Source organism: Oncorhynchus mykiss, chromosome 7, assembly GCF_057628025.1.
Source record: "Oncorhynchus mykiss isolate SJ-2025 chromosome 7, ASM5762802v1, whole genome shotgun sequence".
Classification (NCBI taxonomy): Eukaryota; Metazoa; Chordata; class Actinopteri; order Salmoniformes; family Salmonidae; genus Oncorhynchus; species Oncorhynchus mykiss.
The window spans coordinates 55691577-55719283 of NC_143028.1; the positions used below are offsets into that span (position 1 = coordinate 55691577).

At 44.6% G+C, this 27707-nt stretch overlaps 1 protein-coding gene across 1 annotated transcript in view; it reads left to right on the top strand.

The window, feature by feature from the left end:
- The window catches only part of LOC110528159 (testis-expressed protein 264 homolog), a 124225-nt gene that overhangs the window by 36619 nt on the left and 59899 nt on the right, over positions 1-27707 (top strand). The gene's annotated exons all lie outside the window — the stretch shown is intronic.

Genomic DNA, 27707 nt, shown 5'->3' on the forward strand with positions numbered 1-27707 from the left:
AGAAGCTGTTTTTCAGTCTCTCGGTCCCAGCTTTGATGCACCTGTACTGACCTCGCCTTTTGGATGATAGTGGAGTGAACAGGCAGTGGCTCGGGTGGTTGTTGTCCTTGATGATCTTTATGGCCTTCCTGTGACATCGGGTGGTGTAGGTGTCCTGGAGGACAGGTAGTTTGCTCCCGGTGATGCGTTGTGCAGACCTCACTACCCTCTGGAGAGCCTTGCGGTTGTGGGCAGAGCTGTTCCCGTACCAGGCGGTGATGCAGCCCGACAGGATGCTCTCGATTGTGCATCTGTAAATGTTTGTGTGTGTTTTTGGTGACAAGCCAAATTTCTTCAGCCTCCTGAGGTTGAAGAGGCGCTGTTGCGCCTTCTTCACCACGCTGTCTGTGTGGGTGGACCATTTCAGTTTGTCCGTGATGTGTACGCCGAGGAACATAACTTTCCACCTTCTCCACTACTGTGCCGTCGATGTGGCTAGAGGGCTGCTCCCTCCCTGTTTCCTGAAGTCCACGATCAGGAGAGGGCTGAGAACGCACCCTTGTGGGGCCCCAGTGTTGAGGATCAGCGGGGTGGAGATGTTGTTTCCTACCCTCACCACCTGGGGGTGGCCCGTCAGAAAGTCCAAGAACCAGTTGCACAGGTTTGGAGGATACTATGGTGTTAGACTACAGCTCAGCATTTATGAACAGCATTCTTACATACAGTGCCTTGCGAAAGTATTCGGCCCCCTTGAACTTTGCGACCTTTTGCCACATTTCAGGCTTCAAACATAAAGATATAAAACTATTTTTTTGTGAAGAATCAACAACAAGTGGGACACAATCATGAAGTGGAACGACATTTATTGGATATTTCAAACTTTTTTAACAAATCAAAAACTGAAAAATTGGGCGTGCAAAATTATTCACCCCCCTTAAGTTAATACTTTGTAGCGTCACCTTTTGCTGCGATTACAGCTGTAAGTCGCTTGGGGTATGTCTCTATCAGTTTTGCACATCGAGAGGCTGAACATTTTTCCCATTCCTCCTTGCAAAACAGCTCGAGCTCAGTGAGGTTGGATGGAGAGCATTTGTGAACAGCAGTTTTCAGTTCTTTCCACAGATTCTCTATTGGATTCAGGTCTGGACTTTGACTTGGCCATTCTAACACCTGGATATGTTTATTTTTGAACCATTCCATTGTAGATTTTGCTTTATGTTTTGGATCATTGTCTTGTTGGAAGACAAATCTCCGTCCCAGTCTCAGGTCTTTTGCAGACTCCATCAGGTTTTCTTCCAGAATGGTCTGTATTTGGCTTCATCCATCTTCCCATCAATTTTAACCATCTTCCCTGTCCCTGCTGAAGAAAAGCAGGCCCAAACCACGATGCTGCCACCACCATGTTTGACAGTGGGGATGGTGTGTTCAGCTGTGTTGCTTTTACGCCAAACATAACGTTTTGCATTGTTGCCAAAAAGTTCAATTTTGGTTTCATCTGACCAGAGCACCTTCTTCCACATGTTTGGTGTGTCTCCCAGTTGGCTTGTGGCAAACTTTAAACAACACTTTTTATGGATATCTTTAAGAAATGGCTTTCTTCTTGCCACTCTTCCATAAAGGCCAGATTTGTGCAATATAGGACTGATTGTTGTCCTATGGACAGAGTCTCCCACCTCAGCTGTAGATCTCTGCAGTTCATCCAGAGTGATCATGGGCCTCTTGGCTGCATCTCTGATCAGTCTTCTCCTTGTATGAGCTGAAAGTTTAGAGGGACGGCCAGGTCTTGGTAGATTTGCAGTGGTCTGATACTCCTTCCATTTCAATATTATCGCTTGCACAGTGCTCCTTGGGATGTTTAAAGCTTGGGAAATCTTTTTGTATCCAAATCCGGCTTTAAACTTCTTCACAACAGTATCTCGGACCTGCCTGGTGTGTTCCTTGTTCTTCATGATGCTCTCTGCGCTTTTAACGGACCTCTGAGACTATCACAGTGCAGGTGCATTTATACGGAGACTTGATTACACACAGGTGGATTGTATTTATCATCATTAGTCATTTAGGTCAACATTGGATCATTCAGAGATCCTCACTGAACTTCTGGAGAGAGTTTGCTGCACTGAAAGTAAAGGGGCTGAATAATTTTGCACGCCCAATTTTTCCGTTTTGGATTTGTTAAAAAAGTTTCAAATATCCAATAAATGTCGTTCCACTTCATGATTGTGTCCCACTTGTTGTTGATTCTTCACAAAAAAATACAGTTTTATATCTTTATGTTTGAAGCCTGAAATGTGGCAAAAGGTCGCAAAGTTCAAGGTGGCCGAATACTTTCGCAAGGCACTGTAGGTGTTCCTCATGTCCAGATGGGTTAGGGCAGTGTGATTGCGATTGAGTCGTCTGTGGACCTATTGGGGCGGTAAGCAAATTGGAGTGGGTATAGGGTGTCAGGTAGGGTGGAGGTGATATGATCCTTGACTAGTCTCTCAAAGCACTTCATGATGACGGAAGTGAGTGCTACGGGGCGATAGTTGTTTAGCTCAGTTACCTTAGCTTTCTTGGGAACAGGAACCATGGTGGCCCTCCTGAAGCATATGGGGACAGCAGACTGGGACAGGGATTGATTGAATATGTCCTTAAACACACCAGCCAGCTGGTCTGCGCATGCTCTGAGTATTCGGCTAGGAATGCCGTCTGGGCCTGGCAGCCCTGCTTGGGTTTTCCTCACGTTGGCTGCGGTGAAGGAGAGTTTTGGTAGCGGGCCGTGTCGGTGGCACTGTAGTGTCCTCAAAGCAAGCAAAGAAGTTGTTTAGTATTTCTGGGAGCAAGACATCGGGGTCCGCGACGGGGCTGGTTTTATTTTTGTAGTCCGTGATTGACTGTAGACCCTGCCACATACCTCTCGTGTCTGAGCCGTTGAATTGCGACTCTACTTTGTCTCTATACTGACACTTAGCTAGTTTGATTGCCTTGCGGAGGGAATAGCTAAACTATTTGTATGCGGCCATGTTTCCCGTCACCTTGCCCTGATTAAAAGCAGTGGTTCCCGCTTTCAGTTTTGCGCGAATCCACGGTTTCTGGTTGGGGAAGGTTTTAATTGTTGCCGTGGGTACAACATCACCAATGCACTTGCTAATAAATTCGCCCACCAAATCAGCGTATACATCAATTTTGTTGTTTGAATCTATCCGGAACATATCCCAGTTCACGTGATCAAAGCAATCTTGAAGTGTGGAATCAGATTGGTCGGACCAGCGTTGAACAGACTTGAGCACAGGTGTTTTAGTTTCTGTCTATTGGCTGTGAGCCTATATGATTATGATTATTATTATGATTATAATCGAAGGGAATTTTCTTGGTAGATAATGCGCTCGGCATTTGATTGTAAGGAGTTCTAGGTCAGGTGAACAAAAGGACTTGAGTTCCTGTATGTTGTAATGATCACACCACGACTCGTTAATCATAAGGCATACACCCCCGCCCTTCTTCTTACCAGAGAGATTATTATTTCTGTCGGCGCGATGCGTGAAGAAACCAGCTGGCTGTACCGACTCCGCTAGCGTGTCTCGAGTGAGCCATGTTTCCGTGAAACAGAGAATGTTACAGTCTCTGACGTCTCTCTGGAAGGCAACTCTTGCTCGGATTTCATCTACCTTGTTGTCAAGAGACTGGACATTGGCGAGTAGTATACTCGGGAGCGGTGCGCGATGTGCCCATCTACAGAGCCTGACCAGAAGACCACTCCGTCTGCCCCTTCTGCGGCGCCGTTGTTTTGGGTCGCCTGCTGGGATCCGATTCATTGTCCTGGGTGGTGAACCAAACACAGGATCCGCTTCTGGAAATTCGTATTCCTGGTCCTAATGTTGGTAAGTTGCTTTTATGTCCAATAGTTACTGTATGTAATAAGACTTAAGATTTCCTGGGGTAACAGTGTAAGAAATGATACATACATTATTTTTTTTATCACATAAGAACGCAAAGCGAGGCACCCATCTCTGTCGGTGCTGGATGTTATGTTGTTTAATTCATCACGCTAGACAGAGAAGCTCTTTATAGTTGATTAAGAATTAATTTAAGGTAGGTGTTGGTCCCTGGGCCCATATACTGAGCCTCCATGTCCTCAGGCCTGGCTCCAGAAAAGCTATTGACATTTACTGATGACATTTACACACATGGATTCATTCAGGGGCATCCTTCTGCATGCATAATGCCCTGGATGTGATATGATTGTCTGTCTGTCTGTCTGTCTGTCTGTCTGTCTGACCCACTGTGATGTGCTGTCTGTCTGTCTGACCCACTGTGATGTGCTGTCTGTCTGTCTGTCTGTCTGACCCACTGTGATGTGCTGTCTGTCTGTCTGACCCTCTGTGATGTGCTGTCTGTCAGACAGACAGACAGACAGACAGACAGACAGACAGACAGACAGACAGACAGACAGACAGACAGACAGACAGCACATCACAGTGGGTCAGACAGACAGACAGCATATCACAGTGGGTCAGACAGACAGACAGCACATCACAGTGGGTCAGACAGACAATCATATCACATCCAGGGCATTATGCATGCGGAGGGATGCCCCTGAATGAATCCTGTCTGTCACACTGTCTGTCACACTGTCTGTCACACTGTCTGTCACACTGTCTGTCACACTGTCTGTCACACTGTCTGTCACACTGTCTGTCTGTCTGACACACTGTCTGTCTGTCTGTCACACTGTCTGTCTGACACACTGTCACTCTGTCTGTCTGACACACACTCTGTCTGTCTGACACACTGTCTGTCTGTCTGTCACACTGTCTGTCTGTCTGTCTGTCACTCTGTCACTCTGTCTGTCTGACACACTGTCAGTCACTCTGTCTGTCACTCTGTCTGTCACTCTGTCTGTCACTCTGTCTGTCACTCTGTCTGTCACTATGTCTGTCACTCTGTCTGTCTGTCACTCTGTCTGTCACTCTGTCTGACACACTGTCACTCTGTCTGTCTGTCACTCTGTCTGTCTGTCACTCTGTCTGTCACTCTGTCTGTCACTCTGTCTGACACACTGTCACTCTGTCACTCTGTCACTCTGTCTGACACACTGTCACTCTGTCTGACACACTGTCACTCTGTCTGTCACTCTGTCACTCTGTCTGACACACTGTCACTCTCTGTCTGTCTGTCTGTCTGTCTGTCTGTCTGTCTGTCTGTCTGTCTGTCTGTCACACTGTCTGTCTGTCTGTCACACTGTCTGTCACTCTGTCTGTCACTCTGTCTGTCTGTCACTCTGTCTGTCTGTCACACTGTCTGACACACTGTCACTCTGTCTGTCTGTCACTCTGTCTGACACACTGTCACTCTGTCTGTCTGTCACTCTGTCACTCTGTCTGACACACTGTCACTCTGTCACTCTGTCACTCTGTCTGTCACTCTGTCACTCTGTCTGACACACTCACTCTGTCTGTCTGTCTGTCTGTCTGTCTGTCACACTGTCTGTCTGTCTGTCACACTGTCTGTCACTGTCTGTCACACTGTCTGTCACTCTCTGTCACTCTGTCACTCTGTCTGACACACTGTCTGTCTGACACACTGTCTGTCTGACACACTGTCTGTCTGTCTGTCTGACAGACACACTCTGTCTGTCTGTCTGACAGACACACTCTGTCTGTCTGTCTGACAGACACACTGTCTGTCTGTCTGTCTGTGGGTTAGACACACTGTGATATGCTGTGCTGTCTGTCTGTCTGTGGTCAAATATGTAAAAAAATAGTTGCAGGGTCTTTTGATTTAGGATTATATGAAGGTAGAGTGGCCCACCGGCACCATCTGTATGTGTGTCACCAGCGCCTTGCTCCCATACAAGCTAAACACCTTCACCCACTTCAAGGAAACTATAGTGCCGCCGTCACTGGCCACCTCCACAAACGTGGACTGTGAGCTCTCGTTCTCAGTGGTCAACGTGAGTAAGATATTTAAGCGTGTTAACCCTCGCAAGGCTGCCGGCCCAGACGGCATCCCAAGCAGCGTCCTCAGAGTATGTGCAGACCAGCTGGCTGGAGACAGCCTACAGGGAGGAGGTGAGGGCCCTGACAGAGTGGTGCCAAGAAAATAACCTGTTCCTCAACGTCAACCAAACAAAGGAGCTGATTGTGGACTTCAGGAGACAGCAGAGTGAGCATAACCCCATCCACATTGATGGGGCCGCAGCGGAGAGGGTGAAAATATTAATGTTTATCATCGTGCACATCACTGGCAACCTGAAATGGTCCTTCTGCAACAGTGCCTCTTCAACCTCAGGAGGCTGAAGAAATGTGGCTTGTCCCCGAAGACCCTCACGGACTTCTACAGATGCACCAACGCTGTATCACCGCCTGGTATGGCAATTGCACCGTCCACAACAGCAAGGCTCTCCAGAGGGTCAGCCCAACCCTGCCTGCCCCCCAGGACATCTAGAGCACCCGGTGTCACAGGAAGGCCAAGAAGATCATCAAGGACCTCAGCCACCCGAGCCATGGCCTGTTTACCCCGCTATGATCTAGAAGATCATCAAGGACCTCAGCCACCTGAGCCATGGCCTGTTTACCCCGCTACGATCTAGAAGATCATCAAGGACCTCAGCCACCCGAGCCATGGCCTGTTTACCCCGCTACCATCTAGAAGGCGGAGACAGTACAGGGACCGAGAGACTGAAAACAGCTTCTATCTCCATGCCATCAGATTGTTAAATAGTCACCACTAGCCGGCCTCCGCCCAGTACCCTGCCCTGAATTTAGTCACTGTTACGAGCCGGCTACAACCTGGTACTCTACCCTGCACATCAGAGACTGCTGCCCTATGTACATAGTAATTGAACACTGGTCACTAATAATCTTTACACACTTTTTTACCCACTTCATATGTATATACTCTATTTTAGTCAAGACTCATCCTATATAACTACAGCTGTACACACCTTTTCTATTCACATACTGCCCATACTATACACACCATCCTAGACATATATATTTATATTCCACACTCTGACATTGTTCATTCTGATATTTCTTAATTTCTTATTTTGGGGATTTGTGTGTATTGTAATACAAATTATCATATGCATTTTGCTGCACTTGTGGTAATATATGCAAAATACTGTATGTGTATGCGACCAAAAGAAACATTTTATTTGATAGAATCACGAATGCAATAGTCAGAGGAGTTGGCTCAAACACATACAGATCTGGGACCAGGCTATACAATTTACATCTGGTTGTGTGGGTTTCTCTATAAACTGTTTATTAGTTGAGAAGTATTTTTAGGCTGACGCTGGCCATGTTTGTGCTGACAGTTGCTAAGGTACTGCCAACAGTGCCAGTGTGGCATGGGAGTGGCACTTTGGTCTGTTGAGCCCTCCATCTGTTGTAGAGGTGTGTTGGCGGGCACAGAGAAGGCGGCAAGAGAGCAACACACAACTGAGTCTCTGCCCACTGCTCACTGCCCTGATACAGCCATGCCATCACATGCAGACAATTACTCAAAAGCTTGAGTGGGTTTTACTGTTGACATGGCATTATGGATGGCATTCAGCACCATGCAAGACCACAATAAAACCTTAACTCAGAATTACATTGTTATGAGAATTTTGTTATCAATGTTCATGAACTGATTAATCTACTCAGTCTGCAACCCAGAGTTTGTAAGATTCTGGTTGAATGAAACAGACGAGTCCCAGCTTACAAAAGTCAGTGTTTATTCACGAGAACGTTCTAACATCACAAATGCAAGCCCAGTCTTTATAACAAACACGTTCAAATCTTAAGCTACGCTTTTCTTAGACAGTCTGTGTTTTTCCACTACACAGATACATTGTTTAATCTGCAACATGTTTCATCATTTTCTGCAAGCCTAGCAGTTTCTCCCCTCCACGGGTGGGGACAGAATGTCCTGTAAAGAACACAGTAGTCCAGCTTGTCTGTCGATAGCTCCTCTTATCATTTGTTTCACACTTGCACCCTGCTTACATACTAAAAAGGGACAAAAGGTCCTTGTTCTAATTCTGACTAAAACTACACACATCATCAGATTATAGTTTTAGGATTGTAATACATTTCATACAATTATATGGTTTCAGAGTGGAATTATTTAATCATTATCTTTAGACATATAAACTATTTTATCACATTATGACATCTGTTGAAGGCTAACGGTAGCCTTTCGCCTTGGTGTTCCATGACTAAGGGACCTACTACACCAAGTGGAAGCAGATCAGCAATAATAATCTAGCCATCAAACCAAGTAATAATCTCACACCACATTACTCCTGTCTTCTGTTACATTACCATGGACAGGCTATGTGTCTGCTAGCCTGCCTATAGCTGATGTCAGGGTGGTGGAAACAGCATCATGTCCTACTCAGGGCAGAGAAAGGCTCATAACATGGTGTGTCCGAGTCCACCAGCTGACAATGACTTGACCTGGGTGCTGTGACCGATCATTAAACCCCCTGCTCCCGTCTCTGTCTGTCCATGAACGCACTACTGTTAACATCCTTAGCCTGAGGAGTCAATGTGAGTGAGGTCCGGGCTGTGTGTTAGTGGGGTTAGTGCTGTCAGTGGTATGCATGGGGGCCACAGCTAGGCTAATGAATAATGGAGGGTAATGTTGAGAGGGCTGGTGTGAGGCTGGAGTTTAGATTAGGAGTAGGGCTGTGGTTGGGCATATGAATAATTGAGCATGGTGGAGAGGGGGGAGCCTCCAGTGACAGTTCTTACTTTAGTACTACACTCTGTCCCACTCTGCTACAGTCTTTACTGCCAGGAGGCAGGCTGGTGGTGGGAGCCTAGCTTCTTTACGGCCCCGTCATATCTCTTAAAGGCAGGTGAAATCAGTGGCGTTTTAGCACAAGAGCCAGTGAGAGGCTTCCTGGCATTAGCAAGCCTGACTATGAAACAGAGGGTTAAGTGGGTGGTCTGGCAAAGTGGGTTTCATGCATTCTGCCACACTCAAGTACATGTGTTTTCTCCCACTGGCCATATGCTCAGCCTGCCTGTCTCCTAGGGCCCTGGCCCCACTCTAGGCAATATCGGCTCCAGGCTCCCAGAGACCAGGCTACAGGCTGTCAGAAAAGCCGGTTAATTACAGAGCTGCTCCCGTCTCTCCCTGGAGCTCTCTCACTCCACAGTTCAATAGCCCCCCTGTTCTCTAGTTTAACTCTCCTAATCTCTCACCCACCTACTCTGGCAGGAAGCAAGCTGCCTCACAGACACTCTGAAATACACAACAGCACGTCAGACAACACAGTCAAACTCCTTACATTTCACATTTTCGATTTATTCAATGATTTTAAGGAAGACAAATGGATTATTTTCTGTGGGGGCATGTGTATGCGTTTCTGTCACTGTTTTGGTGTGTGTGCCTGTGCCTTTGCAGCATTCAATGTAAAAACAGCGGAAGCGTGCGTATGTGGGTATGTATGTGGACTGTGTGAGCAGAGCTTGATGGTGAAAGGAAATAAATTGGGGGAAAAAGCAGGAACAGACATACTATATTAAGGGGATTGCAGTGGGCTCTGCCTGATCTTTGATCTCTGTTTTGCCTTGGCTTAGATGACATGACACATTTTGTCAATGTGTGTTCTTATCTTGTGGATTCAAGTGGGAGCTATATGCCAGGTCGCAATTGTAAATGAGAACTTGTTCTCAACTTGCCTACCTGGTTAAATAAAGGTGAAATGTAAAAAATATTGGCCTTGACCTTTTTAAGGAAACGGATACACGTTTTCTAAGATGTTACTGGAACTGCCAGAGCAGAGTAGAAACAACCGTGCGATCAATCAAAGTGGGCTGCTGCTTTTATTGCTTTGTTTTACCTTCTACATAGAACTGTAGGATATTAATTGTATCACCTTGTTGTTGCAGGACATTTCCTGCACAGCACAACATGGAAACTAGTAGTATATTCACGGTTATAAAGGCTTCTAAAGTTTTTAATTTTCTCTTTAAAATGTCAGACTTAATTTGCCATAAAAGATGAAGTATCCCCTACAAAATGTCCCATGAATTATAATCAACACAATAATTCACATTTCCTGTTGTGAGAAACTGGTCAAATTAAGATCATGCATCTCTACACTATATTAGTAAAGGAGCAACAGAATGGGAAACATGGGAAATTACAGCCAAGAATGTATGTAATATTGAAGCTCAAGTATGCAATACTTTCCTGGATGACAGACTTTTCCTGCGTCATTGGCTCGCCAAGACAGCAACAAGTTGGCACCCAAGGCTAATTCACTATACGACTGTACCCCATGGCCATGATGTCGCAGTGTAGTTTAGTCAAGAACATAGGTAAGGTCCAGAGTTTCTCCTGATCAGGACACAACTCCTGGCCCTAGCGTTTAGTTTGGTGGATCGTTGCATTAATAGATGATATAGAGGTGAGTGACCCTTCTCTCTGTTCTCTCCTGAATGGTGGCACCTTCCCAGTTTGCTCCAGCACCCTGAGAGCTACAGTCCTGTCATGGTTTATTCACCTGCTGCTCTTCTTAATATTCTTTTGATGTTATTATTTGTTGAATTAAACAGAAAATTGCTTCTGCTTGTCCACAGCATCCATATTTAATGTCCTGGCCTGATGAGTGTAGCTGGAGCTGGAACCGAAAGGATTTCAGGTGTATTCACCTAGAAAACCACAACATCCAAATCAGCCACCACTCACTGTGAAGTTCGCTTCCAGCCAGCTATCCAGCGCTGTGAGGAAGCGTGTTTTGAACGTGTTCATGTGTGATGCCTATCCTTTTACTGAAGGGAGGCTGTTCGCTGATGCCGTAATGATCAGCCAAATGGATTTCAAAGTATGTTTCGGCAAGTGTTTGTATTCCTGGTCGTATTCCTCAGGTTGTTGACACATCCCTCTGTAGTGATTGTCAGGGTGTGGGGTCTGATATTGTCACAGTTGTTCTTACATTGTTACTGTATTCCACTTCCTACTATTACACATATCTGTCTGTCTCACCACTGTGCCAGCTAAGAGCCTGTTTGGGGGGACTCTAGTGTTTTGCATTTACAGATACCCCTTTACCATCTTAGTTATTACATGCATGATAGGTTTAGAGCAAGGATAGCGTCAGCAATTCTCTGCACCCGTCATATGTACACACTAACACACATTCTCAAACTCTGACACACACACACGCATGCACACGTGTCTACACTATATGAAATACTTACATAGAAAGCCATAGAACCTGCGCCAGTGAATGACATCTCCCAGTCCATATGCTCTTACAGATGAAGAGTTCCCTCTCTGTATCCTACTTTCTACTGAATTAGTGGACGACAACATGGGTCCTGAATACCTCGCCTCATATTAGAAGACTCATATTTGTTGATAACCAGACTGTTATTGACTGAGTAATAAGAATGATCTCTCAAAGACAGGGCTCCAGCTGGAAAGACATAGGCCTACCTATTTATGTTTTAGTTGTCCTCCTCCCTTAGTCACAGAAATGACTGTTTATATTAGTAACAGTCTGTGCTCATAAGGCTCTCAGGATGTTTAGGCCCCAAAGGAGGGATGTACACTCAGTGTGCAACCGGCTGACCCATTGTACTCAATGACAATACGATAGGTCTAACATTACTAGTGTGCATGAGTACGTGTGTATGCGAGTGTGTTGGCATGCAGTTTGGCCAGAGCTACAGTTGAAGTCAGAAGTTTACATACACTTAGGTAGGAGTGATTTAAAACTTTAAATTTAAAACTCCACATTTCTTGTTAACAAACTATAGTTTTGGCAGGTCGGTTAGGACATCCACTTTGTGCCAAGTAATTTTTCCAACAATTGTTCACAGATAGATTATATCACTGTATCACATTTCCAGTGGGTCAGACATTTACATACACTAAGTTGACTGTGCCTTTAAACAGCTTGGAAAAATCCAGAAAATTTCGTCATGGCTTTAGAAGCTTCTGATAGGCTAATTGATGTCATTTGAGTCAATTGGAGGTGTACCTGTAGATGTATTGCAAGGCCTACCTTCAAACTCAGTGCCTCTTTGCTTGACATCAAGGCGAAAATCAAAAGAAATCAGCCAAGACCTAAGAAAAAAATTGTAGACCTCCACAAGTCTCGTTAATCCTTGGGAGCAATTTCCAAACGCCTGAAGGTACCACCTTCATCTGTACAAACAATAGTACAGAAGTATAAACAACATGAGACCACGCAGCCGTCATTCCGCTCAGGAAGGAGACGATATTCTGTCTCCTAGAGATGATTGTACTTTTATGCGAAAAGTGCAAATCAATCCCAGGACAACAGCAAAGGACCTTGTGAAGATGCTGGAGGAAACAGGTACAAATGTATCTATATCCACATTAAAACAAGACCTATATCGACATAACCTGAAAGGCCGCTCAGCAAGGAAGAAGCCACTGCTCCAAAATCTCCATAAAAAAGCCAGACTATGGTTTGCAACTGCACATGGGGAAGATCATACTTTTTTGAGAAATGTCCTCTGGTCTGATGAAAAAAAATAGTAACTGTTTGGCCATAATGACCATTGTTATGTTTAAGGACAGCAAAGTCAAGGTATTGGAGTGGCCATCACAAAGCCCTGACCTCAATCCCATCGAACATTTGTGGGCAGAACTGAAAAAGTGTGTGCGAGCAAGGAGGCCTACAAACCTGACCAGTTACACCAGCTCTGGCAAGAGGAATGGGCCAAAATTCACTCAACTTATTGTGGGAAGCTTGTGGAAGTCTTCCCTAAATGTTTGACCCAAGTTAAACAATTGAAAGGCAATGTTACCAAATACTAATTGGGTGTATGTAAACTTCTGACCCACTGGGAATGTGATGAAATAAATAAAAGCTAAAATAAATCATTCTCTCTACTATTATTCTGACATTTCACATTCTTAAAATAAAGTGGTGATCCTAACTGACCTAAGAAATGGTAATTTACTAGGATTAAATGTCAGGAATTGTGAAAATCTGAGTTTAAATGTATTTGGCTAAGGTGTATGTTAACTTCTGACCTCAACTGTAGATGGGCTTCCTTCATTATTAATGCTGTCATTATTTATTTTACACTTAGATTGGTTAACACAAGGCCTGCGTCCCTAGGGTGACTCAGAGCTTATGGCCTTTCTTAGACTCCACCCTGTCTAGAACCAGCACCAGACCTTATAGTTTCTATATATAGTATAGAATATGCAGTATGCACTGCGGTGTCCTGTGTCTTATGGTGCATCTTCCTATTTAGGGAAAGGTTGGTTATGGATAGGGTTGCAAAATTTCAGTAACTTTCCCAAAATTCACAGGTTTTACAGAAATCGGGAAGGAATAAAAGCTGGAAATCCAGAAACGGCCAACCAGGATTTCTGGAAAACATGGGATTTTTGGCAAAGTTACCGGAATTTTGCAGCCCAAAGTTATGGATGAGCATCACGGCTATATTAAGACTGATATGATGCTGATGCAGGCCCGGTCCTGGCCATTCTGCCTTTCTAGGCGAGACAAAAATAAATTTCCGGCCTCCTATCCCTGCAAACATAGAATAGTCTACAGTGTCACAATGAAATTGTATAAATGGCCATCCATATGTTATTACTTGTTAAACAGACAGTTTTATTAGTCCTGATTCCTGACATAGTGTGCAGGTCCTCCCCTTTCTGAATGTGTTCTCTCACCCAGCACTGACTGAACCAGTACCAATACTGCAGCATTGGCATTAGAGGAGCAAGGTACAGTTTGACGAGTTTCATCTCTGTGTACAGTTTGATTGGTGTGGGACTAACATTTAAACTAGTCTTCTTTTTAACTCTTATACATAGTATACCTAAACTGAAGTTGAGGTCATATTCTTATGCTGGTTAATGTGGTATTCTGGTAGGCCTTGAAGCTGTTATTTCCAGAGACAGTCTATGGGGGCCAGTGGAGGTTGATGCAGGTCGTTTTGTTTGTGATGTGCTCATTGATTCCTTGTTTCCTCAGTCTCTCAGCTACTCTTCCAGTCTGATGCCCCTGCTGTGGATCACACACCCTGCTGACAATTAGACTCCCTTCCTGTGAGCATAGCCTTATAGGTTGTGTGTGTGTGTGGGGGGTGGTGGGGGACAGCTCTGGGCTGCTGTTCCCAAATCAAATTTTATTGGTCACATACACATGGTTAGCAGATGTTATTGCGAGTGTTGCGTAATGCTTGCGCTTCTAGTTCCGACAGTGCAGTAATATCTAACAAGTAATCTAACAATTCCACAACTACCTAATATACACAAATCTAAGACTATATACATATAAATATATGGATGAGTGATGACCGAGCAGCGTAGGCAAGATACAATAGATGGTATAAAATATAGTATATACATATGAGATGAGTAATGTAGTCGGGGTGATATTATATTATCCTTAAAGCGGGCAAAGGTGTTTAGTTTGTCTGGAAGCAAGACGTCGGTGACCATCATGGGTGAACAGGGAGTACCGGAGGGGGCTGAGCACGCACCCTTGTGGGGCCCCAGTGGTGAGGATCAGCGAAGTGAAAATGTTGTTTCCTACCTTCACCACCTGGGGGCGGCCCGTCAGGAAGTCTGGGACCCAATTACACATGGCAGGGTTGAGACCCTGGGCCAGGCTTAATGATGAGCTTGGAGGGTACTATAGTGTTTAATGTTGAGCTGTAGTCAATGAACAGCATTCTTCAGATGGGATAGGGCAGTGTGATTTTGGGGCATCTGTGGACCTTTTGGTGGCATTATGCAAATTGAAGTGGGTCTAGGGTGGCAGTTAGGGTGCAGGTGATATGATCCTTGTCTTGTCTCTCAAAGTACTTCATGATGACAAGTGAGTGCTATGGGATGATAGTCATTTTGTTCAGTTACCTTTGACTTCTTGGGTACAGGAACATGGGTGGCCATCTTGAAGCATGTGGGGACAGCAGACTGGGATAGGGAGAGATTGAATATGTCCGTAAACACACCAGCCAGTTGGTTTGCGCATGCTCTGAGGACGTGGCTAGGGATGCCGTCTGGGCCGGCAGCCTTGCGATGGTTAGCACGTTTTAAATGTCTTACTCATGTCGGCCACGGAGAAGGAGGACATGCAGTCCTTGGTAGCGGGCCATGTTGGTGGCCCTGTATTATCCTCAAAGCAGACAAAGAAGGTGTTTAGTTTGTCTGGAAGCAAGACGTTGGTGTCCGTGACGTTGGCTGGTTTTCTTTTGAAGTCCGTGATTGCCTGCAGACCCTGCCACATAAGTTTTCTAACAATGTAAGAAATAGTACATCAAAAAAACAAATACTACATAGTTTCCTAAGGACTTGAAGCGAGGTGACTTTCTCTGTCAGCGCCATCTTCCCTGCAATGCTTTTCCATTTGAGCTGCAGGTCAAATCTGCCTCTCACATTCACTTTGACACAGTCACCATCTCCTTAATGTGTGATACGTGAGTAAGGGTTGCCATGGAAATATTGCTTTTGATATAGTCACGCTAAGGCATGAAGCATTATTCTGTGAGACCGATGCAGTGTCCTCGCCTATCCTCTGGCACATAGATGTTATGGCTGTTTGACTTCATTTGAAGGCCATTAGTCAGTAGAAACTTTTGGATGCTCACCAAATGATGTTAACCTTTTGGATGGGAGTCCTCAACACTCACACACGGATTCTCTGTTATGTTGATCAGTCTGACTATTGTTTAGTGCCAGTCTCCTCTCAATACCTCTCTTCCCTCCCAGATGACAAGACTCCAACGCTTCTCTTCTCTTCCTGTCTGTCTTCTATCTCTGCAGAGAAAACAACAATCCAATCTCACCAACAAGAAAACGAGAGAGGCGGGGAAGTAAAACAAAATTATAATGCCACCGTGGCATTTCACTTTATCCTCGTCTCATAAATCCAATAATAGAGAATGATAATTAAGATGGACAAGATAATACTCTATTACCTGTTATCATACTTGAAATGAATGTTGAATGTTATTGCTTTGCCCGCCTATACCCACTCACCCCCCCACTAGCCCTCCTGCTGCTGAGAAACCCCCGTGTGGGAGGTAGAGGGTCTGTGTGGGGGCTACAGGCGGTAGGAGGGTGGAACTGACCCAGAAGGAGTACTGAGTGGCAGGCAGGGCTACAGACTCCAGGGTATAGCCCTGCCCTACACTGACACTGACACATAAACACACACGCACGCACACATAAACACACACGCACGCATAAACACACACACACACACACACACACACTTAAAGCCCCGTTGGGCTGAACTCTCCCACACAGACTTTGAGCATCATGGTGTGTGTGTGGATCCAGCCATCATCCGACACCTCTGTGAGATCCATCGACTTGGTGTGTCTGCTTAGTCCATCCGGCCAAATGAGCAGATTCATCTTGGCCTTTAAACTGAAGGTCATGGCATTTAAAGAAGTTCAGAATAACCTTGGGCCCAGATTTGTTTCTGCTTGAAATGGAGGCAATAGGGTTGCATGAAACGAGAACACCTCCAATGATGCATGAAACGACAACATGTTGTGTGTGTGAGAGCTGCACAGCAACAACTACAGCAACAGCATAGAACCTGCCCCAGTGACCCTACAGGAGAACAAGGATAGAAAACATCAAACAACATGACCAAAGTCATCCACGGCATTCTCCAAAAATCTAATCAAATCAGAAGGCTACATAAAACAGATGGCTTCCCGCTCTAAAGCTTTCTCTTGGTCTCTCTCCATCGCTCGCTCCCTCTCTTCTCTCTCTATCATTAGCGGCTGCTGGAGTTAGTGTTTGATCCTGTGATCTACAAAGACAGAGTGGGCCTGTGTTTGTCTCTGTGTGCCGGGATCTTTCTGAGAACACAAGCTATTTACCCACTCCATCCATCTCCGAGAGGATAAATCCAATCTTCCGCGTGTGGGTACTGAAGGCACGATATATGTGTATTCACACATTTTGGCACAAGAAAAAACAAAATGCAGCTTAACTGAGGTAGATTCTGCATTATCAGGCAATGTTATAGTCCCAGGGTCTTTAGCTAGAGACATAGATTGAGTGAATGTCCTAAACCTCAGGGTATCCATTCGTTGGTCCAGGTGTGAGCACACACCTCTCACACAGCCCTACTCCTGGTGTGTAGCCCTCATAGCATCTCTGATGAGGCTCTACGGTTGGCTTGTTCTCTCCCCTCTCTTTCTACTCATTCCCTCCACAGCCTCAGCCTACACTTTGATAAACAATTCAAGGCTGTCTTACTAAGAATTGTTTTAGTCATTCTAGCGCTCTGGTGTTTAACCAGTGGAATGTTGGCTTATCCTGTGTGCTTTTTAAGATCCCTGATTCTACTGTCTGCACCCCATAATACAGGCTGTCTTCGCTGTCCTGTCTGTCCTGTGGTTAGTTGTTTTTTTACTGTCCCCTAACCGCCTCATAAAGTAGTTCCTGTTCTATTGGAGGTTTGTGCTGGATATCCTATGAATGGCCAAACCCTGATTCCCAAATCCGAGTAAGTAAACGTTTCCTTTAACCACTGATATAGGATCAGATGTTTCCAATCCCCCTAATGGTTAAGGTTGGGTTAGGATTGGGGTTGGGTAATAATCTGATCCTAGATCTGTGGTTAAGACCAACATGTACCTGGATCTCACATGTCAGAGTCAGGCAGCCAGCCCTCTCCTCTGGACCAGATGGTTCTGGTCTCCAGCCTCACATTTGTAAAGACCAGTCTGCCTGGCAGAGGAACGGTGGGTGAGTGAATATTAGTCAGGAGGACCCTTCTGGGTGAAGCAGGCAGAAGGCTGATAATCCAGTACCCTGTGTCTGTACTGGAGATACACAGACATAACCAGGATCAGAGGTGTTGAGACTGATCTGCTGTTGACATTTCTTCTCAGACGCTAGGCTTTGCTTTCACATTCCCCAGGTTTTTCCGATAGGAGGGGAGGGGAAGGGAAATGGGAGGCAGTGGGTTTCTGATAACCACTTTGCCTGGGAAAGTGTGTGTTGGAGTGTGTGACATTACAAAGTGTCATGTTTGACAGTTGCAGACAAGTCAGTTGAGAGCGAGTTGTCAGGTTTGCTAATAAGGCCGAGGCAGGGAGCCATAGTGGTTCTGTGCTGTGTGTTGGTTGGGAACATGGGGACCGACCCCACACAGACCACACACCGCATCTTGCACCTCAGGGGCCATCACCCACTGACTGGGTGAAAGACCAGCGTTATTGTATAAATGTACATTATTGGGGAATAGAAGTGCATTGCGGGTGAAGTAGAAGATAAAACACCTCTAGCACTGTGTTTTGTTAGAGGCATCCTCTTCTCATGTCTCTGTTGGAACTGTGTCGTGTCTTTGGCTATGCCGGATTAAGTGATATGACATGCTATTCTATAAAATAATTTATCCGTAATTAAATTACCTGATTGAGCTAATCATGGGGCACCATGAAATAATATTTATAGAGCTGTTATCTTCCGAATAAACTCTTAAAGACCTAGTAATATTTTACATCAATAGCAGTCAATATTAATCGTCATCTTAATTCAGTCTCATCTGAAAGTTGTAAATTCTTGGTTATCTGCACCAACCCTGGCTAACAAGTTGCATCAGCAATACAAAATTTGGTTTAATTATTTATTTACTAAATACCTAACTAATCACACAGAATTACACATACACATAATTAAATCATAACTTGATTACAAATGATGTCATAAAGTAAAATGTCCCTAGTGGGAGGAACAGATATGACAGCTTGTTACACAAAAGAAAAGGGGCTGGGTTTGAGTGAAAGAGCCGGGAAGACTGATGAACAAAGGGCGAAGCTGTGCCATCGTAAATACAGTATGTTATGCATTCTAAATTACCGCCCATTTGGATAAGGAAAATGCAATATATATTTACTCTGATCTGCGCGTAGGTAGGTTGGTGGTAGATGGAAGGCCGTGTTGCCCAACCGAGTCCTTTGTCCTTTGAAGAATGTCTCTGCTGGTAAATTGGATACGTTGTAGTAACATCGTTGTGTGGTAGACGGGATACTCTCTGTTCCTTCCTAACCTGCGTTTGCAGCTGCTGTTGCTAACTCAACGGCTAGGAGGTATCACGTCTGTAGTGAATAAGAGTTCAAAGTTCATACCATTCACAACCAAAGCTCACGCTGATGTTGGCTTCGTTCTGTAGTTATTATCTGAACCATTCTGACATCGGACCGTCGTCCTCACATCCTCGGAACAGGAGGTTATATTGTCGTCAAGGAACATAGGAAGGGAGAGGAGGGCGTGTTTGAAAAGTTTTATAGCCGATGTCCCTTCACAGGGGCGGGCCACTGATTGAGCTGAGCCCTACCTTATGAAAACCCAAATCTCACGTTTTAGAAGCTAAAATCACATTTCATCCCATCACGAATCCCATGTGAATCTGATAACTCTGATGTGTAGACTTTCCACTGTAGAGTTTGTCATCTTATCATTGATGAGAATTTCTCAAATGACAACCGAACTGACATCATATTCATTAAGTACCACCGCATATGTTCAATTGGTCGGATTACCAGAATATAGTTCATTTCCCCCCACCTTCTGATGTTCCCAGAATCTCTGTTAACCAAGGGTTTTGTAAATGTGACATCAGTACGGTAGAGAGAGGAAAAACGGGGGAAGAGGTATTTATGAATGTCAAAAACCTACACCCCAGGCCAACGTCATGACAACTGTTTTGAGAGAACAATGAGATGGACTAGATTGACTTGGTTATTGTCCACAATGCAAACCAGATAGATTAGATATGTAACAGCGGTCAAGCCTCACTAATGGTTAAATTAAATCAGCAAGCTAGTCAATTATGCTTGGAGTATAACTGCTAGCTCCAAACAAGCCCAAAGGTCACTTTCTGAGTGTGTGGTTTTGGTTCCTCCTACCTAAGGCCTTTTAGATTGCTATGGTGCACCCCCCCCCCCCCCCCCCCAATGTAGTGGTATTTCCAGCAGCAATTGTGCTCAGTGGGGCGCACTCTTAGTTGAGGCTTCATGATGACCACTGATGTGGGGAGTGAAGTACAGAGGGAACAGGCAGGTAATCAGTTGGCCCAACACCCTTCAATTAACCAGACCTTTATTTAGCTCAGTGCCCAGTGTGTGTTTGTTTCCCAGTGCATTTTGGCTCTGAGCATTGTCAGTGGATATAAGCATGGAGCATGAGAATCAAACCGGACTAAAGGAAAGGAAACTCCCCCTTCCAACTTTAATGTCCGATTCACTTAAACTTTTTTATGGACTTCTGTAATTGGGTCCCCTGCTCTGTTTTTTTTCCAAGCCTAATGCTGTGTTCGTAACCAAGTGGGATAGAGGACACTAGGTGGATAAAACACACATTGCCGTTGAGGAAAATGTAAGCTTAATGACAATTGTGTTAGACAACTATATGGTGTTCTTTAAAGCTACCGTAATTTCTGGACTATTAAGCGCACCTGAATATAAACCGCACCCACTGAATTAAAAAAAATATGTATTTTGTACATAAATAAGCCGCACATGTCTATAAGCCGCAGGAGCCTACTGGTACATTGAAACAAATGAACTTTACACAGCCTTTAAACGAAACACGGCTTGTAACAAAAATAAATAGGCTTTTAAACTAAACACGGCTTGTAATTTTTTTTTTCTTTAAATAGCAGTAAACAGTAGCCTACCAAGAAAGTCATTGGTCACTATCTTCCTCCTCCTGTGCACTGAAACTACTGAAGTCATCTCCTTCGGTGTCGGAGTTGAATAGCCTCAGAATTGCTTCATCCGATGTTGGATCGCTGCCCTCTTCAACACGCAGCAGTCCAGCCTTTCAAAACCCGTTGATGATAGTGGATTTTTTTGACAATGCTCCACGCTGTCAGCAGCTCTATTTCCCTTTTCAACAGCCAGATCGATCGCCTTCAACTTGAAAGCTGCATCATATGCATTTCTCCGTGTCTTTGCCATGATGAGGGTGACAAAATGACTACCGTAATCAGAATGATGGGAAGTTTGAGCGCGCTCAATTTACGTCACATTATGTGACGGTGCTCAGTTTTTTGGCGGCATGAATCTTGTGAAAGCGTGAAAAATCCATAAATTAGCCGCGTCATTGTATAAACCGCGAGGTTCAAAGCGTGGGATAAAAGTAGCGGCTTATAGTCCGGAAATTACGGTATTATCCAAGTTGAACTAGAACCGGACAAATCTGGATTTGAGGAAGGGGAGTATGAATTGAGGCAATCCCACATGTTATACAGTTGTGGCCAAAAGTTTTGAGAATGACAAATATCAATTTCCACAAAGTTTGCTGCTTCAGTGTCTTTAGATATTTTTGTCAGATGTTATTATGGAATACTGAAGAATAATTACAAGCATTTCATAAGTGTCAAAGGCTTTTATTGATAATTACATGAAGTTGATGCAAAGAGTCAATATTTGCAGTGTTGACTCTTCTTTTTCAAGACCTCTGCAATCCGCCCTGGCATGCTGTCAATTAACTTCAGAATTTGTGGGTTTTTGTTTGTCCACCCGCCTCTTGAGGAGTGACCACAAGTTCTCAATGGGATTAAGGTCTGGGGAGTTTCCTGGCCATGGACCCAAAATATCTATGTTTTGTTCCCCGAGCCACTTAGTTATCACTTTTGCCTTACGGCAACCTGCTCCATCATGCTGGAAAAGGCATTGTTCGTCACCAAACTGTTCCTGAATGGTTGGGAGAAGTTGCTCTCGGAGGATGTACCATTCTTTATTCATGGTTGAGTTCTTAGGCAAAATTGTGAGTGAGCCCACTTCCTTGGCTGAGAAGCAACCCCACACATGAATGGTCTCAGGATGCTTTACTGTTGGCATGACACAGGACTGATGGTAGCGCTCACCTTGTCTTCTCAGGACAAGCTTTTTTCCGGATGTCCCAAACAATCGGAAAGGGGATTCATCAGAGAAAATGACTTTACCCCAGTCCTCAGCAGTCCAATCCCTGTACCTTTTGCAGAATATCAGTCTGTCCCTGATGTTTTTCCTGGAGAGAAGTGGCTTCTTTGCTGCCCTTCTTGACACCAGGCCATCCTCCAAAAGTCTTCGCCTCACTGTGCGTGCAGATGCACTCACACCTGCCTGCTGCCATTCCTGAGCAAGCTCTGTACTGGTGGTGCCCCGATCCCGCAGCTGAATCAATTTTAGGAGACAGTCCAATATTAGCACATCACTTGTGAATGATGCCCAGCATAAGAAACAATGCCTTTTTTTTGCGACTTTGTCGCACACTTCATCCAGCCTAGCCTATACCTTGGTAAGGTTTGTATCACAACCAAAGAGGCTAAATAACTTGTTAAAATGAAGTACAAGGGGTGTAGAGCCTAACTGACATGCATAAGCAGCAAGTTTAGGGAAGATAATTTTCACCGTTAAAAATGCACCTTTATAGTTAAAGCATTACATGCATAATTGCGGTCACTTTTGATAATGGTGTTTTTCCACTAATGGAACATTCGCGCTTATAGACTACTACCATGTGTGCATTGCTGTGCTTATAATGTGAAGAAATAGGCTAATAGTTTATCAACATTTGTAAGCTAAACATTCTGATCTGTTGCATCAGACACATTGCCTATAAAGTTTTTTTTGATGCGTGTGGTTGTATTAATTTGGGCTCTATCGCATCCCACAACTGTCCCAGATTATGTTTAGAATATTTATTTCTCGCACAGAATAGAATGGATCTGTACTATGGGGGATAATAGACTGACATAGGCTAGTGCTTTTGCTGTTCGTTAGGCCTACTCATCTTGTTGGCTGAAGAAAAGTAAACGTGGACCATTCTTCCAATATCTTCAATATGCACCTCGGAATTGGATAAGGACATGCTCAGTTGCGTCCCTGATTGTGTCTGTCTTCACTTGTAGCCTGTGAGAAAGACCCGATCACGAGATGGAGAGTCATGTGAGTGAGAGGTGATTTGGAGCGCTCGGAGAAGGGCACAACAACCACTGGCCGCAAAAGGCATGGATATTTTTAGGGTGCACTACGGCCACACAAAGGGGTTGCCGCCATGAAATTCTAGTCATTAACAAGTGCTTGTCAGGGCCTCCCGACTGGCACAGTGGTCTAAGGCACTGCATCACAGTGCTAGCTGTGTCACTAGAGATCCTGGTTTGAGTTCATGCTCTGTCACAGCTGGCCGTGACCGGGTGCACAATTGACCCAGCGTCGTCCAGATTAGGGGAGGGTTGGCTAGCAGGGGTGTTCTTGTCCCTTCGCGCACTAGCGACTCCTGTGGCGGGCCGGGCGCAATTCACGCTGACACGGTCACCAGGTATACAGTGTTTCCTCCAACACATTGGTGTATAAAGAAAATCAAGTGAAAACTGAATTATTGTAGGCCTATGTCACAGGTTTTTTTAATAAATGGTGTTAAATGCTGTGGACGTGTCTGTACTTGGAGTTGGGCAGTGATGGTTAGAACACATTGACCTGTAGCTCCCCCAATCTCCTGTTTAAATCCAGAAATAACACCACCACCTCGTTTTAATTATTAATTTGCAGAAGCTGTCTGTGAAAGTAAACAGAGCTGTGAGTAAGTGGCTTTATCATTAAGTTCTTCCTGAGAAACGAAAGACATTTGGTCCAAATGAAAACAGCAATATTTTTGAAAGTATTCGTAGTTGAACAACTTTACTGAACAACTTTCTTTCTTTCGTTTTTTTTATTTTACCTTTATTTAACTAGGCAAGTCAGTTAAGAACAAATTCTTATTTTCAATGACGGCCTAGGAACAGTGGGTTAACTACCTGTTCAGGGGCAGAATGACAGATTTGTACCTTGTCAGCTCGGGGATTTGAACTTGCAACCTTTCGGTTACTAGTCCAACACTCTAACCACTAGCCCCAGGCGTCCTTGTAAGCCGTCTTTGTGAACAGAGGACAATACATGTTTTAATTTTTTATTTTATTTTTAAGATCGAGCCTACTTGCCCAAATTCTGCTCCATCTCTCATCAATGCCTTCACTTGATCCCGTGTGCCCTTTCCCCCTGCACCATGTGGAGTGTAAACTTGTCACATGCTAACAAGCAGCAGCTCTGCATTTGGAAAGTAATTCAGACCCCTTCACTTTTCCACAGTGTTAAAGTTACAGCCTCATTCTAAAATGGATGAAAAAATATATATATATTGTCCTCAATCTACACTATTGAAGGTCCACAAGAACACAGTGGCTTCCATCATTCTTAAATGGAAGAAGTTTGGATCCAGCAAGACTCTTCCTAGAGCTGGCCGCCCAGGCCAAACAGAGAAATCGGGGGAGGAGGGCCTTGGTCAGGGAGGTGACCAAGAACCCGATGGGCACTCTGAAAGATCTCCAGCATTTCTCTGTTGAGATGGGAGAACCTTCCAGAAGGACAATCATCTCTGCAGCACTCCACCAATCAGGCATTTATGGTAGAGTGGCCAGACGGAAGCCACTCCTCTGTAAAAGGCACATGACAGCTCACTTGGAGTTTGCCAAAAGGCACCTAAAGGACTCTGACCATGAGAAACAACATTCTCTTCTCTGATGAAGCCAAGATTTAACAATTTGGCCTGAATGTGAAGTGTCACGTCTGGAGGAAACCTGACACCGCTCGTCACCTGGCCAATGCCATCCCTACGGTGAAGCATGGTGGTGGCAGCATCATGCTGTGGGGATGTTTTTCAGCCACAGGGACTAGAAGGTTTGTCAGGATCAGGGGAAAGATGAACAGAGCAAAGTACAGAGTGATCCTTGAGGAAAACCTGCTCCAGAGTGCAACAGGACAACAATCCTAAGTACACAGCCAGGAACATGCAGAAGTGGCTTCGGGACAAGTCTCTGAATGTCCTTGAGTGGCCCGGACTTGAACCCGATCGAACATCTCTGGAGAGACCTGAAAATAGCTGTGCCATAACACTCCCCATCCAACCTGACAGAGAAGAATGGGAGAAACTTCCCAAATACAGGTTTGCCAAGCTTGTCGCGTCTTACCCAAGAAGACTCGAGACTGTAATTGCTGCCAAAGGTGCTTCAACTAAGTACTGAGTAAAGGGTCTGAATATTAAAAACCCTAAAAACCTGTTGTTTTTGCTTTGTCATTATTGTGTGTAGATTGATGAGTGAAAAAACTAAACATTTAATCCATTTTAGAATAAGGCTGTGCCGTAACAAAATTTTGAAAAAGTGAAGGAGTCTAAATACTTTCGAATGCACTGTATATTAGAAGCACGCAGCTAGCTTTGCCACATTAAGAGAGATGATAAATTGGTGTTCCTCTATGGAGAGCCTGCCTGGAGAGACACTTTATGGGTGCGAAATATTGATTCAGTTCAGTCAATTCCCCCGGGATGGGAGACATTGTAGATCTAGTTATATATTTCCTCTGATTATTAACGATCAAATACTTCACTCCCAGGCTCTGATTTAACTAGCTAACGTGTATACAGAATTGCTTTCATTTTAGCAGTCACTGTCTGACTTATGTTGCTTGAAGTGGTGTGGCAGTTGGGTAAAAGCCTGGCCGTGCTCTTCAAATATCACAGTGATTTGAGTGTGCAGATTTTTCATTCAAATCTAACAGTGTCTGAACAGACAGACTTGGGTATGACTCATTCTCTATCAGTCTCAGTCTAGGTATTCTCTCTCAGGAAGAGGACTCCTCGTGTGTGTGTGTGTGTGTGTGTGTGAGAGGCTGCTGCAGGCTAGGCATGCTGGGGAGATGAATGGTGTTGAAGACTAGAGATGGTGGCAACATCAACTCTCTGCTGCTGATCTGTACCTGAACTCACTGATAACAAGAACCACTGACAGCCTGAGAAAAGGCAAGCTTGTTATTCGATTTACGGATGGTGTTTGTGTGTGCTTGCATGGGTTTGTGTATGCATTTGAATGAATGTCTCTCTCTCTGTGTGTGTGTGTCACAGATAGCTCATGTTTTCCATGTTGCGTGTGCCTGGAATGAAAACAGGGCATGGAGCTGTGTGTGAGCCACTCGATTAAATTAAGGAAGCAAATTGATTGAGCATAGCGCTGTCTACATCGGAAACTGGCACTGATTTGTGGAGGCGGGTGAGCGTGTTGGCGCCTAATTTGATCACTCAGCTGCTAATGCAATCTGTGTTACGGCAGTCAGTGCAATTGCGATTAATGTGCCAATGGGCCGAGCTGGAAGGGAGAAGCAGCTAGTTAGGGGAGAGGGGGGATGGCTAGAGCTGCTCCACAGCCCTGTGATTGTTATGGGGAGATAGGAGCAGGAACCTTAGCCCCCAGGTGTTCCATTCAGCTTTAGTGTTCATACACATAATCAAGACGTTGATACAGTACTTGGAATCTGGACAGTTTAAATCTCATGAGGACTACCCTACAAAGCTTGAAATGCACATGTATCAGTTCGTAGTCAATCATTATTTCAACCATGTATCACCAATAGCGCAAATTCCCCTAGGCAGTTTTTCTATTACAGCCATTTCCACACTAAAAGTATGTTTGCGGTAGCTCCTCTTTAATCCTGCTCCACTCAATGATATCAAACCTAATTGAATCAGAGTATGATGGACATGTGTGGATTGATTTTATCCTTTTCTGTGGTAGTATGCAGGTTGATATAGCCTAATATTAGTGGGTCATAGAGAGGGTGTTATTTATTATTACACGGTTATCACATAGAGATGAGCCCTGCCTCCTGTTCACTTCTATTATCTCCTGTCACAGTCCCTTATAGCCCCAAATGTCACATTAACATGTCCCTGTCCCACTGTGGTCTCATACAGCCACCAGCCCTCCCTCCTCACACCAGACCAGAGACACTTCTATTCAGACCAGCAGGATTTCTTTATCATATCATGGTTTATGCATTCCCTGGTTCTTTGTGGGGATTTGAAATGGCTGTGATGTGAATAGGCATGTGTTAGATTGGGATTGTGGTAGAAAAGGGCTCTCTGTTTGAAGACAGATATTTGAGATGTGAGGTTTTGACTGAAATAAGTGGCGGTGAGGGTGTTTGATGGCAGGTAGAGAGGAGAGAGGGAAGATAAGCCCTCTGCTTGCGACCGTCGCTGCTCAGAATGATATGCGTCTTCTCTTTCTGGTGCTGGGGGAATTCATGGATATTTACAGGGGATAAATGTTACATTTCAATGTGATTTATCAGATATGAGGTATAATAGAGTTGACCTTTACGGAAGCACCCCTTAGAGAAAGAAATAGGGAGAAAAGGAGAAAGAAAAAGAGTGAGAGAGACCGGTCAGAGTGAGGCAGGCTTTTGATGCTGAGGGCTATTGTAGTGGGGCACAATATGCACCGGCCTGCAAAGACTCCCTTTGTTTCCGTGTGGACAAAGCTGGCCCTGGTTCATCCTCCATCTTTCACTGGTGCCGTGGTGCTATCAAAGGCCTGGCCTGTCGCAGTCAACAGTATCACTCGGCTGGGGATGGGAGCCCGTCTCTATGGACCTGACACACTGGCTTGTATCCCAAATGGCACCCTATTCCCTACACTGTGCACTACTCATTATGGGTCCTGGTCAAATGTAGTGCACTACAAAAGGAATAAGGTTCCGTTTGGAATGTGACCTCTGTCATGGATAAATATGGTAATGTGACTTTTCCAGCTCTAAGCCTTACACAACAATGGTTTAAAGTCAACCCTGTACATTCAGACCATTTTTTTGAGGCAAGTCATTGTGCTGAGATAATTTGCCTGCCAGATATACATTTCTCCACCAGTTATTTCAAAAATGTTTTTTATTGAATATCCAAAACATACAATATACTTGCAG